The following is a 22,155-nucleotide window of genomic DNA, read 5'->3' on the forward strand; positions in this document are numbered from 1 at the left end:
GTCCTGGGTAGTTTTACTGTTCGTTGGCAAGCATTTTAGGCAGAAAATAAAACTTTTAATTGAAATACTTTGTACTAGTGTACAAAAACAAAAATGGAATGGAGAATGGAACAAAAAAAAAAAAATAATAAAAAGCAATTTTTGTGACACATTTAAAAGATTTCACAGTTTTTGGCTGGTGTTGCTGCTCGTGCTGCTTGTGTAGCAGCTACCTTTTGGTGATTGCCTACCCACCTACTACACACAACTCGTTTTAATTGTTTTATATTTGGATGCAACAAATATAAACGAAAATTGAATTTAAATAGTTTTCAGATTGTTGCTTTCACTAGGGATTTTAACAAAAGTGAAGTTTCCTAGAATTGGTTACGGTGATTTTTAAAAACTTTTCCTCAACATATACGCCAATAAGGTGTTGGCTAAAGTTCCAGTGATGTCAGCATTGATTGCTTTAAAAGTGCCAAATTAAATTATTTACTAACAAGAGAGCCTAACAAAGTAGCCAATTGATGAAATTGAATCGTGAAAGGAGAAATAATTAACTTTATTAAGAAAATTTATTGGATTTAAAAATGGAAACGTATTTTTGGGAGGTTTGTTGCAAAAATTTTGGAAAAATTAAGAATGATCGCTACCCCCATTACAAATAAAAAGTAAAAGTGTGGGTTTGAGTCGTCGGCTTTCCTTTTTCAGTTGCATTATTGATCATTAAGCTCGATTTCCAACGAGAACTGAATTATAAATTAATACTAAAAATTATTTTCGACTAAAAAGGCAAAATTTTCAAATAAATAAAATCAGGTGAGCCAGGCTGGGGTTTGAACCCACGTCCTTGAACAACACAAGAAAAAAGTGTTGTCACGGCGTGTTAGTCTTCAGAGCCAAAGTCATAACTTTCAAAGACTACGCTAAGCGTTAGTCATGACAGCCATACAAAGGCTGGAAAAAAACATTCAGCACTGTAAAAAACAAACTGAATTTGAAAGAGTAAGATGATAGCGAAGCCGTCCCACATCCGATATGTCTGAGGAGCCTTCTTTACCAAAGGCGAAACTTGTCATGTCACATAGTGGTGCGTGTGTGGGTTCGAGTCGTCGGCTTTCCTTTTTCGGATGTATTATTGATCATTAAGCTCTATTTCCAACAATAAATTAATTATAAAAAGCGTTAAGTTCGGCCGGGCCGAACACCATAAAAGATATCTTAGTTAGTTTTCTTTCCCTTCCACAATTTTAAGTGGAATTGTTTTGTGACCACGGAAACCCAAATGCCTACATAAGGTCAGAAAACATATCAAACAATTTCTTCAATAGGGCGCCACGTTTATTTGGGGAGGCTGAATCAAAGTGTGGATTTATGTTGACAAAGAAATTTTGTCAACACTGGGAACCCCAAATGTCAAATTACATATAGTTTGGTCAACACATATAGCTAAACTTCTGACAAATTAAAAATTTTTGGTGGAAAATTTTGTGACCACTTTGAACCTAAAATGTCAAATAACAGACTGTTCGGTTAAAAAGTTGTTAAAACTTTCTAAATACGTAAAATGTGGGATGTACCGTTATATGGAAGCTATACAAAAACATGGACCTATATTGAACAATTTCAGTGGAGAGGTGTTGTGATCGCTAAGAACCTCAAATGGCAAGTTTGTAGCTAAAATCCTCAAAATAACGAAAATGGGGAGTTACCGTTATACCAAAAAAAATTGCGAGCACTGGGAACCTCAAATGTCGAATGCTGGTGCGGTTAAAGTTTTTAGCTAAAATCAAAAAAAAAAAAAAACACAAGTGAACCAAAGGTATCGTCCGTTCGGGGCCGACTATGTGATACCCTACACCACTACCCCAGTGCAAAATGTTAAAATTGGGATAGCTTAGCGCCTTTGGTCTGAATGTCTTCATTAATATAGGTCAATATAGTTGAAACGGATTTAAGTGCATCGTCAGTACAACTTAAAGAAAAAATGGAAAAGTGGGATGTACGCCAACCACCAATAGGCTTCCTTCTCTGTGAGACCCCTCTAAACCACCAAAATTTCGTAAGGATCCGATCAAAATTCCGACCTATAGTATGATTGCACAATAAATGGAAAAGGGATGCATTACCGACTATTGCGAAATCTCTGTTGTTTGACCACCTATGACAACCTACTTCACATTGTTTTACAGGTGATATTTTCCACTTTCCTTGCCAGGTTTTGCTTTCGATATACCTCTTACAGAAGAGGGATATTCGCTTTGAAATAAAACGTTGGCCTTTTCTCCAAATAAGTTTTTTTTCACATTCCGACACCGGAATAATATCCGACATTTGCCAAAATCAATAGGTTTTTTCCTCTGTTGGACCCCCATTAACACCCAAAATTTCGTGACTATCCAATCAAAATTGGGACGTGTAGCGTGATTATAAAAAATAAAAAATGGGATGTGTTACCGACTATTGCGATATCTCCGTTATTTGGCCACCTACGCCAACCTGCTTTACATCATTGAATAGATGAGATTTTCTACATTCATCGTCAGACTTTGCTTTTGGAAGGTCCCCAACCAAAGCTGTGATATTCGTCATTATTATTAAAATCGCAAAAAAGAAAAGTTGGGTTTAAATTGCGGCACCTACGACAACCTCGTTTACATCGTTAGAAAGGTGACATTTTTTAACTTCGTTCGTTGAGTTTTTCTCCAAATAAGTTTTTTGCCCATTCCGACCCCTAAATGTTATCCAACCATCACCAAAATCAATTGGCTTCTTCCCCTTCAGGACCCTCATCAACACCCAAAATTTGGTGACGATCCGATCAAAATTGCGACCTGTAGCGTGAATACAAGGTTTAGATGGACAGACGGACGGACAGACAGACGGACGGAAGGACACACATAGCCAGATCGACTCAGCTAGTCGAGACATTAATTTTGGTATATATAAGTATGGGTCTACGACCATTAGAGTGAAACAGGCAGTTCCCCAAGGTGGGGTGATATCTACGGAACAGTTTAACCTCTACCCCTCGTGTAACGTATGCGGATGATTGCACGATCCTGGCGTCAGGTACATTTCCTGGTGACATTTGTGAAAGACTGAGCTCCCATTTTACCGATATTACCGCCTTTTTCCAAGCGAGATATGCAGATATCCGCCACTAACCCCCAGATTTTGTAAAAATGTTTGTTTTTCTCACACGAATTGTCAAATTTTGTAGATCGATCTACTCGCCTTAGCGCAAATGGAGAACGCCAATTTTTTTAATGAGGAATTCTTAACTATATACGGAACTAATCTACGAAGAATTAAGTCTATATGTCATCTGTGGGCTGAACTATAAATGCCTAAATTATTACGAATATAGACGAACGAACAAAAATAAGTTACAAAAACAGGGGGTAAATCTACGGTCACTCTATTCACCACATGGACGGCGCAGGTTAGAAGAGAGTTAAATGTTGTGGTCAATGTTGGCAGAATCCCGACCACAAACTACCCCAAAATTCTAAGGGTCATATTCGACAGCACGTTCTCTTCGTTCGCGCATTCTATAAGCGGCAAGCTGAAATGTAGGAACAATGTTCTCAAGCCCCTAGCCGGCGGTACTTGGGGCGCAGATAAATAAACCTTGATGGCCACATATAACGCGATAGGTATGTCTGTGCTAAGCTATGCGGCGGCAGTTTGGTCCGTGAATCTAAGTGATACGCCATGGAAAAATATTCAAACTTGTCAGAATGCCGTCCTGAGAATGCAAAATGCCTCCTCAAGACACCAGTGGACCATCTACACGCAGAGAAAAAATATTTTTCGGTTTTGTTGGAACAAAAATATCTATTTTGGTTCCAAAAATGTGTTTGTTTTGTACAAACATTGCAATCCAAATCCAAAAATACCATCTTTTGTTCCGAACATAGAAAACAAAAACAACTTTCGAATTTCCGCAATATTGTAAAAATCGTTAACAATACCGATTGTAGGAACAATCATAATCTAAATTTCTTACAAAACATATTCTCAGCCCTGAAAACCAGATACTAATTTTTTTGATTTGAGTGTATATACTTCTCATATACACTTTCCACACAACTTTGATATAAATATCGCGTTTAATATTACGAGCATTGATGAACGCAATACATGGTTTGCTACTTTAGCTGACAACAAAGACAAACAAAAAGCCACAAGCAGCCACCACAACATAAGGAATAATTAAACACCATAACAAACATGAAAAGGAAAGAAGAATAAAAACAAGAGTCTCATTGTTGGTATACATACACACAAAAACAAAGGTAAAGGCAGCCTGTCATACAAACACCACAACTCACCAAAATTGTTTTTTCAACACGGCATCGAATAGCGAGAGAAGAGAAAAAAATTTTCGAAGAAAAGAGAGAAATATTGTTCAGTTGACACTAACTATTTTTGGATTTAATAAAAACGATTGTTGGATTCACAATACTACATAAGGAATCCAACAAAATGTAAAAAATACATATTTTGCTCTTGGAATATTGTTGGATCAAACATATTTTTTTCTCTGCGTGTACATGATGAGGTAAATATGCTCACGGTGCGCCTTAACAAAATTTAAATGGAAGGAGATTACACCCGGGAAGTTTTTGCGGATTCTGTGAACTTTGACCGCGAATTATTTAAAAAACCCTCCGTCTTTTTTTTAGTTTTTTTGATTTTTCTCATCTATGAACATTGCAGTTTTAGAATCCGCAGAAAATTCCCAGGTGTAAGCGAATTCCATTTCAATTTGGCTAATGCACACCGTGTTCTTCCAGTACAGCGACGCAATCACATGCTTTCGATGCAGTACCGGCTCGTCCCAAGCACCATATGGTCGATAGACCCCGCCCATTAAGGCAGGTCAAGGAGAATATTCATGATCTAGATGAAGAGGCCCACCGTTACAAGAGAGAACCTCTAGATAAACTCTCTCATACGGAAGCAGGTGCAGATGGCATAAGCAGCTATAGTTTGAATGCGGTCCTCGGAGCACATCCCCCATCTGTCGCAACTGAGGAGAGTTATCTGCCAGAATAAACCAGAATAGTTTTGGCTCAACTACGCTATTGGGCAAGGATCAACAGCATTGTGCAAAGCATTCGCCGGGATGCGGCCAGGCCTCACAACACAAGGCACATTTTCAACTGCCCCAAATATATCAAACGCTGTTACAACAACAATAACAACAAGAATATGTTAGACATGTTCAACTTGTGGAGATCAATTGTGATGACTTTTGCCGATACGACACGCGCTAATAAGAGTAAAGTGACAGGCACTGTAGGTCGGATGCAGCAAATGTTCGAAGAAAAAGGTCATCCCAGCATCATGTTCTGGATCGCATTCTTCGCGTTTCCATGAAAGATGAGCTCAATGGGTAGACTAAATCACCAAACATCGAGTAGGTCCTTGAGCAGTTGTGTTCAATTGAAAGCAGCCAATGGTAAAACTCATATTAAGGGAACAGGTGTCTGCAGAGACGACCTGATGTCTCTCTTCTGTCACTTTACTGAGAGGAGTGATGTCTTTTTATATCGTCTTCACATGCTTCCTCCATCGGAGCTTTGACCTTGACGTTCTGCGAGTACCACCATACAGCCGGTATTCCACAGCAAAAAAAGTCTTCCCAAAATAATGGGTTTTTCTAGTATTTTTGGTAGTCGTAACTACTTACAAAACCCCCTACTAACCCATTATTTTAACAAGGGCATGTCGCACTGAATAACTAGTTATTCTATGACCAATATAACCAATATAACCACTAGAGTAACTAGTTATTTGATGGTCACTGGAAGTCGATAAATAAGCTATAAGTTAAACAAGTAAAAACGGTGTTAAGTTCGGCCGGGTCGAACTTGTTATACCGTCCACCACAAGTTGTATTGAAGTAAAATGGAACAATTAGTTTCCTTTCGTGTATGAAGAAGACTTAATACTAAATTTCAGCAATTACGGTAAAAAAATGTGAGGCACCGTTCTATGGGGGCTATTTCAAAACGTCGATCTATACCGACAAATTTCTGACGGAAAGTTTTTAGGCTCAAAAAAGACTAAATACCAAATTTTCTTTATTTCGGTAAGAGAATGTAGCTAAAACTTAAAAAATACCGAAAATCAAGAAGTAAGCTTCTATGGGGATATAGAAAGACGTGGACCTATACTGATAATACTCTTCTGGAATATTTTATAACCCTTGGAAGACGAACTATCGAATTTCAGCCTTTTCGGTGGGATATTGACGTCACAATCTTCAGTATTACGAAAATCGGGAGGTACCGTTCTAAGGGGGCTATATCGAAACGTGGGTCTATACCGACGAATTTTAGTCGGAAATGGGACAATATGAAAGCGTGGAACTTCTGGTGAACAGTTTTATATCACATTGAATACTAAATACCAAATTTCAGCCATTTTGGTGGAATATTGAAGCCACAACCTTTAAAATACGGAAAATCGGGAGGTACCGTTCTATGGGGGTTATATTAAGGCATGGACCGATACCGACAAAGTTCTGGGGGAAAGTTTTATACCACCAACGTAGACTAAGTACCAAATTTCAGCCATTTCGGTGTGATAATGAAGGTAAAACCTTCAAAATAACGCGAATCCGGAGGTTCTATGGGGGCTATATGAAGGCGTGGACTGATACCGACAAAATTCTGGGGGAAGGTTTTATAATCCTAAAGAAGACCACGTACCAAATTTCAGCCATTTTGGTAGGATAATGAAGCTAAAACCTTAAAAATACCGAAAATCGGGAGGTACCGTTCTATGGGGGCTATATCAAAATGTGGACCGATATAGCCCATTTTCAATACCAACCATCCTGCAAGTAATAAAAACTTCTGTATCAAATATTGACTATCTATCTTTAAAATTGCGAGCTGTATCTTGATTTCAACAGACAGACAGACGGATGGACAGACTGACGTGGTTAAATCGACATAGAATTTTATGCTGATCAATAATATATATACTTTATACGGTCTCCGACGAATATTTCGATGTGTTACAAACGGAATGAAACATTTAATTATACCCTCCATATGATGGAGGGTATAAAAAGATTGTACTTAAACAAGAGACTTTAAAAAAAATGTTGAAGAATTGATGGCAAAAAAAAAAACTATCAAATTTTTTAGTTAAAATCGAAATATCGATCTCTACAGTTCACAATTTTTTTTTTAAAAATGGATATTTTTTAATCCGATTCGCTTAAGTACAAGATTATGTTCTTAATGATCCCACCAAAACATATGCTGATTGGTATATTCGCTTTCGAGCTACAGTGGTCACCGCAAACTGCTTTAGTACTCGTAAAAACAGTGTTTTGTAGGCGGCCATTTGTCAGAAAACCGTGCAATATTTTTCAAAAAAAAAAAAAAAAAAAAAAAAATCCGAAAGTAGCTCAAGGTGTTATCAATAAGATGAAAACAATATCTTTTGTAAAAAAATGGTAGATTTCTTGTAAAAATTCATGAAAAATTTCATTTTTTGTGCACAATAAGTGACCATAACCCCTTAATTGTGGACAAAATAAACTTATAATACATTTTCCACATTATATTGTGAAGTATAAATATGTGGGATCTAAAACTAGTATTCCAGAGTGTATATAAGTTTTGTCATAAATGTGATTGTAATTATAATTCTATTGTCATGGAACATTACTAAATATAATAAATCCTTTGCTTACAAGGATTTCCTATAAAATGAATAAACGATTTATCAAAATTTTATTAAAGTTCATCTCTCTATCATAAAAAATAAAAACTCTTTTGATAAATGTAGAAAAAAAAAACATTTTGCGCGGAGTCGGAGTCGAGCTTTTTTTCACAACTCCAGACTCCGACTCCAGCAAAATTTGCTAGACTCCGACTCCAGACTCCGACTCCAAAGCCCTGGTTCTATGCAACACCTAAAGGTCAAACACTGTATTATAGCTGTCATAAGACAATATACCAGTTGACAGTTAACACTGTTTTTCTCTGGTTATCCTTTAAACTATTCCTAATAAAACCTTTCACAAATAATACCTTAATTACAGCAAATATTTCTATTTCGCACATCATAACAAGAATGACAACACCTTTAAACAGCAACAACAACAAAATTATACATTCTTATGAACTTTACTCAGGTCGCGCAATTATTTCCTGTGTTAATAAACAATTCTCTGAAATAATTAATCTCTGTTGACATCACCCCATTTTTTGTGTTCGCTAAAAATAAAACTGAACAAAAAACGCACTGAGCTCTCACACGCACCATCCATAATCAACGTGAATCAAGTAGCACCACTCCAAAACAACAATTTGCATCATTAGTGTATTTAAGATGTGAACTAAGAGCAAAAAACATAAAAAAAAAATACCTATAAAGAGGTCTCACAACAAAATGAGTGAAAAACAACAACACTAACTATTATCCTAAATACCAACATGACTGGCAGCACAGCACAGGAAGTAAGCTTAAAGCTAAAATTATAGTTAAGCTAACGAAAGGGTAAGAGGACAAAAAACTTACCAAAGGTAAAAGTAAACAGAAACAAGAAAATTTGCTTAGATGTGTTTTGTGAAAAAACTGGCACAGTGTAATTGGGTGTGACAAAGTCTTTGTTGACGAGCTGAAAGGCGTCTATGTAGTTCTACTGAAGTGAGTTTTTATAGACGAACTCAAAAGTAGCCTTTATAAACGAGCTCAAAGGCCGTCTTAATAGATGAGCTCAAAGCTCGTCCTTAGAGACAGGCTCAAATGTCGTCTTTATAGACGAGCTCAAAGGTCGTCTTTATAGACGTGCTCAAAGGTCGTCTTTATAGACGAACTAAAATGTCGTATTTACAGACGATCTCTAAGATCATCTTTATATACAAGTGAAGGTGTCTTTATAGACGAGCTAAAGGTCGTCTTTATAGACGAGCTAAAGGTCATCTTTATAGACGAGCTAAAGGTCATCTTTATAGACGAGCTAAAGGTCGTCTTTATAGACTAGCTAAAGGTCATCTTTATAGACGAGCTAAAGGTCGTCGTTATAGACGAGCTAAAGGTCGTCTTTATAGACGAGCTAAAGGTCGTCTTTATAGACGAGCTAAAGGTCGTCTTTATAGACGAGCTAAAGGTCGTCTTTATAGACGAGCTAAAGGTCGTCTTTATAGACGAGCTAATGGTCGTCTTTATAGACGAGCTAAAGGTCGTCTTTATAGACTAGCTAAAGGTCGTATTTATAGACGAGCTAAAGGTCGTCTTTATAGACTAGCTAAAGGTCGTCTTTGTAGACGAGCTAAAGGTCGTCTTTATAGACGAGCTAAAGGTCGTCTTTATAGACGAGCTAAAGGTCGTCTTTATAGACGAGCTAAAGGTCGTCTTTATAGACGAGCTAAAGGTCGTCTTTATAGACGAGCTAAAGGTCGTCTTTATAGACGAGCTAAAGGTCGTCTTTATAGACGAGCTAAAGGTCGTCTTTATAGACTAGCTAAAGGTCTTCTTTATAGACTAGCTAAAGGTCGTCTTTATAGACGAGCTAAAGGTCGTCTTTATAGACGAGCTAAAGGTCGTCTTTATAGAAGAGCTAAAGGTCGTCTTTATAGACGAGCTAAAAGTCGCCTTTATAGACGAGCAAAAGGTCGTCTTTATAGACGAACTAAAGGTCGTCTTTATAGACGAACTAAAGGTCGTCTTTATAGACGAACTAAAGGTCGTCTTTATAGACGAACTAAAGGTCGTCTTTATGGACGAACTGAAGGTCGTCTTTATGGACGAACTGAAGGTCGTCTTTATAGACGAGCTGAAGGTCGTCTTTATAGACGAGCTGAAGGTCGTCTTTATAGACGAGCTGAAGGTCGTCTTTATAGACGAGCTAGTTGTCGGCTTAATACACGAGCTAAAGTTCGTCTTTATAGACGAGCTAAAGGTCGTCTTTATAGACGACCTAAAGGTCTTCTTTATAGACAAGCTGAAGGTCGCCTTTATAGACGAGCTAAAAGCAATCTTTATAGACGAGCAAAAAGTCACCTTTATAGACGAGCTAAAGGTCCTCTTTATAGACGACCTAAAGGTCTTCTTTATAGACAAGCTGAAGGTCGTCTTTATAGACGAGCTATATGTCGGCTTAATACACGAGCTAAAGGTCGTCTTTATAGACGAACTAAAGGTCGTCTTTATAGATGAGCTAAAGGACGTCTTTATAGACGAGCTAAAGGTCGTCTTTATAGACGAGCTGAAGGTCGTCTTTATAGACGAGCTGAAGGTCGTCTTTATAGACGAGCTAATTGTCGGCTTAATACACGAGCTAAAGTTCGTCTTTATAGACGAGCTAAAGTTCGTCTTTATAGACGACCTAAACGTCTTCTTTATAGACAAGCTGAAGGTCGCCTTTTCATACGAGCTAAAGGTCGCCATTATAGATGAGCTAAAAGTAATCTTTAAAGACGACCTAAAGGTCGTCTTTATTGACGAGCTAAAGGTCGTCTTTATAGACGAGCTAAAGGTCATCTTTATAGGCGAGCTAAAGGTCGTCTTTATAGGCGAGCTAAAGGTCGTCTTTATGGATAAGCTAAAGGTCGTCTTTATAGACGAGCTAAAGGTCGTCTTTATAGACGAACTAAAAGTCGTCTTAATAGACGAGCTAAAGATCGTCTTTATAGACGAGCTATAGATCGTCTTTATAGACGAGCTTAAGGTCGTTTTTATAGACGAGCTAAAGGTCGCCTCTATAGACGAGCTGAAGACCAGTTGGACCTTATCGTCACTAGACTATAGCTGAAGCAGGGAATAGGAATGGAGCTGGACCTACATTAAGATTATTTATCTATTTAGTTTTTAATTTCTCATAACATCACTGTATTCGAGAAAACATTTCTACTAACTGTAGTGACGAAAGTTTGCATTTTTCGCACAGGTAGAATAATGACATAGCCACAACAACTTAAAAAGGTGATAAAATGAAACAGCATTATTTAGAAAAAGAACAACATAACGTATACATGAGGCAAAAAAACTAACTGATTCTTCTGGTAAAAAAAAACATTAACAGCAAAATATAGATGGTGTTTGCATTTATTTAGCGTTGCTGGATTTACTCAATGTGTCATGGCAAGAAAAATAGTAAAACGCCAAAAGGTGTTTGCTCAGTCATCTTAATACAATATCTGTTTGAAAAAGTCTATGAATAAAGCGACAATGAATGACTGATGGAATAAAAAAGTGGTGAGTGGGGGACCGCAAACGCCATGTTATAGTGTACCACTGCGGAAGAGTGTGACACAGACTACGCGGAAACCCTACTGGTAGATGGGTAGAAGTCATTAGTATTGTTATGTGAGAGACATTTTTGGTATATATCTTTATTTAGACCTAGGCTAAAGGTTTAATTATGACCCTATTTGAGATAATTTTAATGACAGTTTGTAACAGTATGGGATTTAAGCACAATCTTTTTTAAAGACATTACTTCTTTAGTGTCGTCTGCTAACTACAAATAATACTACTAGTTAATAACTAGCTGTAACAAGTGGTATTATTAATTATTAGCAGCATTCCTCTGAGTAACAATTGTAAGAAATTTTGAAAATCTTATATATAAAAGGCAATGTGTGTATGTTAGTATGTTTGTACGAGTATGTTCCGTATAGACTCAAAAACTGCTTAACCGATTTTCTTGAAAATTTCAGAGTATGTACAGGGAACACCGGTTGTGAAAATAGGCTATATATTTTTTAGCATTTCGGAGGGGGACTACTTTTATAAAAACCCTATTTTAGTACGCCCACTTTTTAAATATGTTACATTTCCAAAACTACAGACCCCATTTTCCTGAAAATTTCAGAGAACGTACAGGGAGGACCCGTGGTGAAAATAAGCTATACATTTGTTTGTTGTTATAAAAACCCTATTTTAGAACGCCCACTTTTTTGTTGAATTTCGAATAGGTACCTCACCTATGTCTGATTTAATAAAGAACGCTATCTTAGCAAAACTGAGACGAACGATTGAATTAATTCTTCAGAACTACCACCCTCTGAACCACCCTGCTGTGGATTTGCATCCTCCGAACCACCTCGCCCTGAATTTCCCCCCCTTCGAACCACCTCGCTCCGAACTTCCACCCTCCGAACCACCCTGCTCCAAACTTCCACCCTTCGAACCACCACGCTCCGAATTTCCACCCTCTAACCAACCTGCTACGAACTTCCAACCTCCAATTCACCCCGCTCCGAACTTCTACCTTCCGAATCACCCTGCTCCGAACTTCCACCCTCCGATACAATGATGGTTGTGTCTCCGACCCGAGGGTCTTTTTTGTGGCTTTAAGACCCGACCACACCCACTTTTTAAATATGTTATATCTTCAAAACTTCTAAACAGATTTCCATGGAATTTTCAGATGATGGAGGGATGGGCCTTGGTGGAAAAAAGCTATAAATTTTGTTACATTTCGGAGGTGCGGGTTATACCCTGCGTCCTATTTTGTTAAATGCGCTATATATGTAAACTTTACAAATCATAAGACCCGATCAATCCCACTTTCTTAAATATGTTACAAATCAGTGGAAATACCAGATGTTATGCATAGCGAAGCTTTGGTCTTATTGGAAAGCAACTATTTAAATTAGAAGGCAACATATCGATAGCTATAGCTTCATCAGGTATATAAGATATTCATTATAAGAAGGTGGAAGGACGACACATTTGGTCCTTAAGTTGCCACTGGACATTCATTTGAATGAAGGGCACATATGCAATATTAAATATTACTTATCACCTGGAACGAATTTACAATGGCACATAATAATTTAAGGAGCAATTCACCTTTAGATTTTAGATTTTTATTTATAGTCACCCGAAGATTCCGAATAATTAGCGATGCAAGAAAAATACAATTGCTGACTTAATGTAACATAAAACTGTTTCAAGGGCCAGCAACGCGGACCTGGTCGGCTAGTTTAATAATAAAATAAACAAGTATGAAAGTACCAGTCAGCTGTGCAGACAGAGATATACCCTCCGTCTCGCATCTAAAGAAAATCTTCATCTGTTCCCTTGTTTCTTGTTTTTCAACAAGAAACTTTTATACCCAAGTGTCAATTGCAAGGGAACAAGGGAACTGATGAAACTGTAGTCTCTCCTGCCTTACCCCTTGGTACACATTGCCAATTTTTCCCACTAATAAATTAAAGTTGTTTTAATAAAATATTAAAACAACGACTATGGTATTAAGCCTGACTATTTTGAAAAGCAAAATATGTTCAATACTTGTACTCATCACACGATACCGTTGTTGGTGTCATATTAAATATTCAAGAATAACAAGGACATAAAAAATGTACTTGAAAAATTAACAAGTAAGAAAAGTCTATAGTCGGACGGAGCCGACCATGGGATACCCCATACCACTATCCTTGGACAATCGCTCTCCACGGAACTTCTTTTCAATGATTGTGAACATTTAATTATCAAATATTAGAGATGTAATGTATAATACTTATAACCAAAACCAAAAAGTTATCTAGCATGACAAAGAGACTTTTGTAGCAGGAAAGGAAAATTTAGTTCACACAAACTAAAATGTAATGAACCCCACTTATGTAGTACTACTACTTCCGGTGTTTAACCGCTACGTTATTGAAATTTTTACCAATTTCACACAAAAGTTTCAGTCCATTTAACCCGCTAAGTATTATCTGATCTTCACGTTGGTTTGTACGCTTCTTCTTCATCATAAACTCAAACTTTGTTTAAAATTTTGACCTACAGAGCCGCTACAAAATTCGTTAAAATTTTGTTTTTGGTCCATTTCACGATCATCACCAAAAGCTAATCACTTCCATTCTGGCCCGAACCCAGCCTCCTTAAAAAATTCTTTACAATCGGTCCATAATTGCGGCCTTAAGCTTGTTTACAATTTTTAATGGACGGACACACATCGCTAAATCGCTTTGTCTCGTCGAGATATGAATTTTGACATACCAAATAAGGGGTCTAGGATGAATATTTTGTGGTGTTACATACATTTTTGGAGAGACAATATGTAGCATGGGATAAAAATGTGGTTCTCTACACAGAACCCATTATATATTAGGCAGTAGGCCCGTTATCTAGCAAACACTTTATTGCAATTTACATCAAAGGAAAGGTCAGTAGTTTTTTCCCATATGTAGGCTACTTTGCGAAATATATATGTCCTCAAGGAATTAAAATATCGACCAAAAATAAAATTTTTATATTTTTCATACAAAAGTAATGGTCCATTTCACCCGCTTAAGAATATCAGATCATCATTCAAAATTGTAGGCATCTTTTTCGACCTATACTCTTACCCGGTGCAAAATTTCGTGACTATTGATGTATAATTGCGACTTCTAGCGAGTTTATTATTACACTACAAACAAATAATGGAATATATTAGCCTGTAACTCTGTTATCTTAGCATGTACACCAACATAATTGGCATCAATTGAAAGGTCAAGCGTTTCACTTTCAAGTATATCTCACTTGTCGGGAATGTCACTTCCAGGAATTAAGATATAAGCTGTAAATTAAAAATTTTCACAATTTTCACACAAAAGTTTTGGTCCATTTAACCCTATAAATATTATCCGATTGCCATCTCGAATTGCAAGCTACTCCTATGTGATATACTCTTACCTTATTTAAAATTACGCGTTGATCGGACTATTATTGAGACCTACAGAGCCGCTAGAAAATTGGATAAATATTATGTTTTTGGTCCATTTCACCCGCTAAATATTTCGCGATCATCACCAATAAGAATAGGGTTCTATTCTGATCTGAACCCGACATCCACACAAAATTTCGTGACGATCGGTCCATAATTGCGGCCTGGAGCGTGTTTACAATTTATAGTGGACAGACGGACGGAGGGACGGACGGAGGGACGGACGGACACACATCTCAAAATCGCTTTATCTCGTCGAGATATGAAGATTGGTATACCACATTGGTGGTCTCCGACGAATATTTCGCGGTGTTACATGAATTTTTACCAAAACAAACTTATAATACCCTTTTCCACATTGTGGTATAGGGTATAAATACTAAAAATCATTTGAAAACATTGTGCAGTTTTATTCAAAAACCAGTAGGAAAAGACCAAAGTCGGGCGGGGCCGACTATGTAATACCCTACACCAGTCGAAATATGTAAAAATGGAATAATTAGTATACATCCCAATACGCAAATTGGAGCCATGTTTGGGGAAAATCGTTAAAATACCTTAAATCGGGAGGTACCGTTATATGGGGGCTACAAAAGAACATGGACCTATCTTAACAATTTTAAGTGGCGAAAATTCGTGGCCACTGGGAACCACATATGTAAAATTTCAGCTAGTTCAAGCAAAAAATGTGGCTAAGATCCCTAAAATACCTTAAATCGGGAGGTATCGTTATATGGGGACTACACCGAACCGTGGACCTATCTTGACAATTTTTAGTGGAGCAATTTCGCGGCCATTGAGAACCTCAAATGTAAAATTTGAGCTAGTTTGGGCAAAAAATGTGGCTAAGATCCATAAAATCGGGAGGTATCGTTATATGGGGACTATACCGAACCGTGGACCTATCTTGACAATTTTTAGTGGAGCAATTTTGCGGCCATTGGGAACCTCAAATGTAAAATTTCAGCTGGTTTGGGCAACAAATGCGGCTAAGATCCTTAAAATACCTTAAATCGGGAGGTACCGTTATATGGGGGCTATACCAAAACTTGGACCGATATAGCCCATCTTCGAACTCGATCTTCCGACGGCTAAAAAAATGGTATTCCCCAATTTTCAGCGAAATCGGTCAACAAATGCGACCTGTATGTTGCGAACGGACGGACGGACATGCATAAATCGACTCAGAAAGTGATTCTATGTATATCCCTAGAAGGAACTATGGGTCTATCTCGCTTCCTTTTGTATGTTACATACAAATGCACATAATACCCCTTACCACATAGTGGTGTAGGGTATAAAAATATATGTTAACATCCTTTATGTAGTGCAACACTTCGCGAAATTTTAATATATTAGCTTTGGAAGTTATTTTTATACCCTACACCACACTATGGTAAGGGGTATATGTCTTTGTGCATTTGTATGTAACATACAAAAGGAAGCGAAATAGACCCATAGTTCCTTTTGGCGATATACATATAATCACTTTCTGAGTCGATTTATGCATGCCCGTCCGTCTGTCCATGTATTTTTGTTCGCAATGTACAGGTCGCATTTTGTGTCCGATTCATCTGAAAATAGGGTAATATAATTTTTTTTAGCCATAGGAAGAACGCTATTGCTTTTGGTGAAAATCGAGAGTTTTTGAATGTTTCTGTTGCATTCGCATTTAAACGAATTCGTCGGTAACATTTATTCTTGAGCTCGAGTCGGAAGAGTACTAAAATTTCCCTCAGTGTATTAAAATAGGGGATGTTTTCATATCAGATTATCTTCCTCTAAATGTGGAGCACATGTCCAAGCCTTTAAACGGCAGACTTGTTCGCGGAAAAATCATTTTATTGAAGAAAAAATCAAGGTTTCTATAAGAAATTTTGACCTGTTTCATACTTATTTTGAAAATGTTCCATCTTTTCAGCATCCGAAGCACTAGATTGTATCCGTCGAGGTTGTCTGTGTCATATTCTATCTTATTGTGAAGAAATATGACATAGCTGCGCGACTCTTATTGATATTCCGAGATGTTTCTATTATCTGTCAATTTAAACCCGTTTACGCTGTTATTTCGGCGTCTGCGAAATTATTTATGTATATGGTTTTATTGGTGAAAAATGATTAGAAAGCCCCGCTTTATCGACTGAAAGAAAATTCGGCGTTAATATCCCCACAATTCACGAAAATAAAATGACTGTTTTATCCTGATGACCGAAAATAAATGCCTATTTTTCATAGTACTATCGCGAAAAGCTAGAAACATAATTCTTTCTGTGTTTGATACGGAACATCATAGGCTTTAAATCCCTACAAGATTAGAAACGTAGATTTCTTCGCTTCGGGATAAATAAGCGAACATTAACAGAAATTTAGGTGTTCTATTCTACTGACGTGTGATTTTGATGAAATTTGGATTGTGTGACTGAATTTGATCTAAAAATAAATGTGTCAAACTACATCGAAATCGTTTTAGATTTGGATATAGTTCCCATATATATTTTCGTCCGATTTGATGTATTTGCTGCCCCAATCACGCTATATATGTTTGATTTCGATGAAATGTGGAATGGTCGACTGAATTCGGTCTAAAATTAATGTGCCCAATTACATCGAAATCGGTTCAGATTTGGATATAGCTCCAATATACATATATGTTCGGCCGATTTGACGTATTTGCTGCACCAAACACACTATATGCGTCCGATTTTGATGAAATTTGGAATGTTTGACTGAATTCTGTCTAGAAATAAGTGTGCCAAATTACATTGAAGTCGGTTCAGATTTGGATATAGCTCCCATATATATTTTCACCCGATCTGTCCAATTTTGATGAAATTTGGAATGTGTGACGGAATTTTGTCTAGTAATAAGTGTACCATATATGATACCCTACACCACTGTGAATATGTAAAATATAGGAGATATACACTGCCGCTCACTTGAATAGAACCCCCTTGTACAATTTTTTCTACCTCCATTTTTCCGAGTTATAGAAAATATGAAGTCTAAGTTTTATTATATTTCGCTTCATGTAGTAAACTTAGTCATTAGTTTGCATTCAAATCCAATTTATATAAGAATTATACAAGGAAAACAAAATAAATTCAAAAATTGAAGTAAAAAAATTTGGCTCATTTGAATAAACTTGGGAATACAGAAAGATTGTATTAGAATATCGATGCATATTCACTCTATATTGAAAATGAAGTACTTTCAGTATTCAGTAAAAGTATATCCCTCCTGATTAAGGATACACCCGTATATCCTGCTTTGGCAAGGATTCTTTAAATAATCAGGTGTAATGAATAACAAAGCTTTCTTTTTTCTTTCAACAAGTTTATTTTTGGAAGCATACTGTCTCCTTTAGTCGTATATTTTACGCATAAGTCATTCCCATACATTTTAGAGAATATTTACCACTGTAGAATATGGCGGCCGCTCCAGGATATCCGCATTTCTTTTCAAAAATTTATGTTTCGATGACTCGAAGTGTACAAAAGTTTATAAAATCGTGACGAAATTTCCGCTCGGTATACCCGAAAATGCTTCTCCCTATTGGAAATGCGTGGTTTAGAGCTCCTTTAAAAATTGTCCTGCGGGTGAAAGAAATTGACGCCCAAGTCCTCTTTCATCCCATATATACTTTTGTTCCTGCCTCGTTCCGTTCGTATAACTCTTTTTTAATTTTTTCCATACCGTTTGGCGTTCGTCATATTTTGTTCAAACTTAGTTTAACATCTAAAATGACCCATATCGGTCCTCTCCTTAGGATAACTCCCCCACAAAAGTTCAACATTTGTGTCCAAGTGCAGTTTAGGGTCTGTTCGAAGATACTTTGGAAATTTATACCGATGATGTTCTTTGTGGTCCTGTTTACAGCCATATTATATTTTCCGTGGACAAATCCATGCTTCCTGACATACTGATCCAACAGTTATACCATACCCCACTAAATGACTATGGGGCGCGATATCTATCGAAAAGATGTGACTCTCAAAATAGGAACCACATCCGTAATGCACTATGTCGATCCATTCCCTCCTCCGCTACACGTTTGTACTTTAATCCTAATCCACATTTTTGTCGGCAAGTTCAAATATCCGAAAAGGGCCACAAAAATCTGAAAAGGCCCTAAACACATTCGATCTGTCAGTAGAGGAAAGTTCCAATTCACATAGGCTGAGTTTATATCTCTGTCGGCAAATCCGACTGATACTTTTTTACTTGTTTTGTCCTTATTTTACTAAAATTAAAACTTTTATTACGCTCAATAATTTAATATTCAAAGTAATTTATCGTTCCAAAATAAATTTTTGCAGTAGTTTTGGATGTAATAAACATGGATTTAATTATACCCTCAGCATTTATGCTAACGAGGGTATATACACTTTCATACGGGCAAAATGTGCCTCATCGAAATAATGGTTTTAGACCCCAAGTATGTTTGGACGAAATGTGTTTCAGACAATTTGGAGTCGATTGAGCAATGTCCGTCCGTCTGTCTGTCTGCCTGTCTGGCTGGAGCGCACGATAACTCTCGAACGGATCAATCGATTCGATCCAAAATTTGGCTTTCGTAATATTTTGTCCAAACTTAGTTTAAGTTCGAAGATGGGTTATATCGGCCCACTCCTTTCGGTACCTCCCCCACAAAAGTTCGAAAATGTTCGGAAAATTTGTACGTACGATAACTCTTGAAGGGAGTAACCGATTTGGTCCATACTTTGCAAGTCGTGAAATGTCTACCAGACTCAGATGAGTTTCCAATATGGACTCAATCGGTTCACTCCTTCGGGTACCTCCCACCTTTGATTTTTGTTTTAGCAACGTGTATTCACTGCCGCCTATACGACGGTACAAGTTTCATCAGGGGCAAGTCCACACTTCCTGAGAAAATAGCCCCAAGTTGCAAAATAACCCTATGACACCGTGTGAGGTGGTTGGAGCGCAAGATAACTCTCGAACGGATCTGCCGATTCGATCCAAAATTTGGCCTTAGTAATATTTTGTCTAAACATAGTTTAAATTCGAAGATAAGCCATATCGGTCCACTCCTTCAGGTACCTCCCCCACAAAAGTTCAAAAATGTTCGGAAAAATTGTTCGTACGGTAACTCTTGAAGGAAGTGGCCGAATTGGTCCATACGTTACACATCCTAATATATCTACCAGATATAGGTCAGGTTCAAACATGGACTACATTTGTCCACTCCATCCGGTACCTCCCACACAAAATTTCGGATAAGTTCACTTTAAGACCTGCAATCGAATCACGTTGATTTTTGTTGAAGCAACTTGCATTCGCTGCCTCAATTACGATGGTGAAATTTTTTTCAGGGGCAAGTCCATACTTCTTGAACAAACAGCCCGAAGGGTGTAAAAACACCTATGGCACCATATGTTGTGGCTGGAGATCCACTTCCATAATGGTCAATGTCGATCCATTCCGCATTCCTCCGCAAAACTTTTGATCTTTAATCCTAATCAACATTTTTGTCGGTTCATACATCCAAAATTTTTAAAACCCCCTAAATACATACGTTTTTTTTTTGGTAAAAATTGCTTCAATATACACAGGCTGAGGGTATATCTCTGTCAGCAAAGCTGACTGATACTTTTTTAATTGTTTTGTTTAGAAGTGAATAGTGATCATATGGTATTTACAGCTACCCAGTTCTTAGTACACCGATTTTGTGAACCAAATTTGAAAAGTAATGGAGTGGGAAAAAATTGTGTAAAAGTGGGTATAGATATTATTTGCTGTTTGAGTTGTGATAACTGAGTACTTTTAATGTATTAAGGTTCCAGGTGCAGAGGTTTGCAGACGAACATGTTATTTCTCTTTTTCAGTGACCACCTCACTCAGGGGTTACCCCCTTTTTTAAGAGAGCGTTTTGCGGTGTTGCCTTTAGCTCGGAAACGAATGGAGGAGCGACCATCATATATATTGTGAGCTTATTAAGTACGTAATAATCTTGCTTTTGAACGAGAGACTTTTAAAAATATCAATTAAAAAAAAAATGGGCCGTTTTTGAGCATAAATTCGTCAAAAAAGGTTTTTAAAGGAAAATTCTCATATTTAAAGATAAGAGTTTGATGTATTCACAAAAAATGTGAAGACAGAAAACCAAATTTCAGTCATTTCGGGTGAATATTGAGACCACAACCTTCAAAATACCGAAAATGGGGAGGTAAGGTTATATGGAGGCTATATGAAGACAAGGACCTATACCGAGAGAATTCAGGTGGAAAGCCACAAACTCCTAACGAAGACTAAATACCAATTTTCAGCCATTTCGGTGTGATAATGAGGCTGAAACCTTTAAAATACCGAAAATCGGGAGGTACCGTCCTATGGGGGCTATATGAAGGCGTTCACCTATACCGACAAACTTCAAGGTGAAAGTTTTATACCCCCAACGAAAACTAAGTACCAAATTTCAGCAATTTCGGTGTAATAATGAAGCTAAAACTTTAAAATACCGAAAATCGGGAGGTACCGCTCTATAGGGGCTATATCAAAACGTGGACCTACACCCATAATTCTCTGTTGGAATGTTTCATACCTCTGCCGAAGACTAAACACCAAATTTCAGTCATTTCAGTTGGTCATTGTGACTAAAACTTACAAAATACTAAAAATCGGGAAGTACGGTTCTATGGGGGCTACAAAAAAACCTGGACAGACCATCCCAGTTTTTTGTCCTGGAGAATGTAAGTCAATAATTAGTACGTGTACCAAAATTGCATGCACCTACGATAACTCCTTCTATTTTTGGCCACAGTTAATATGAACTCGCGACATAGTGCGGCATAACAGTGACAGATACGAAAAGGTGCTGGCGCTATTTTGACCGGCAGAGCTTACCAAGATTGATAAAACTCAGTATAAGAGCACACTCAGCCGGGGAGGCCCCATAACAATTGACGGTGATCGATTTTGCAGTCATTCGAAATGTGAAATCATAAAAAACTTTGGGCCTATTCGGAATTTCAATGGTAGTGCTTAAGCAAATGATGAAAGTACAGTTGAGCATTTGACCTCAATTCCTCAATTTATCTTTAGCCCCCCCAAAAGGCTGGAAAGCTGGGTGGCCTACTAAAGCCGGGAAGGATCTCAGAAATCTGATTTCCCTCCTATCGCCAATAGCGAAGATTCCTCCCCATTATGAGATGTTATAGTCAGTCGTCTAATACCCTCTTCGCATTGTGGTGATGGGTATAAATAAATATTCCTAAATACATTCATATAACTGTATTTTTATGGGATATTCCAGCTAAAGACTTTTCAAATTTTCATTTATTCCAAGTCGAGTCAAGTATATGTTTTGAAGAACCTTAAAAAATAAGTAGTGATCGACTCCGTCACATAAATTCCAAATTTTCATTTACTATTTTTGAACTAACATAACATATATAGAAAAGAGCAAGCCGTGCAAATTTTCACAGACTACCTAAGAAAAGACGGAATCTATT

At 37.3% G+C, this 22,155-nt stretch overlaps 1 protein-coding gene across 1 annotated transcript in view; it reads left to right on the top strand.

Annotated features, from left to right (window-relative positions):
* Positions 1-22,155, top strand: part of LOC141389028 (uncharacterized) — a 370,910-nt gene that overhangs the window by 126,320 nt on the left and 222,435 nt on the right. The gene's annotated exons all lie outside the window — the stretch shown is intronic.

This window comes from Musca autumnalis, unplaced genomic scaffold, assembly GCF_047663935.1.
Source record: "Musca autumnalis isolate F117 unplaced genomic scaffold, ASM4766393v1 scaffold_1, whole genome shotgun sequence".
Taxonomy (NCBI): Eukaryota; Metazoa; Arthropoda; class Insecta; order Diptera; family Muscidae; genus Musca; species Musca autumnalis.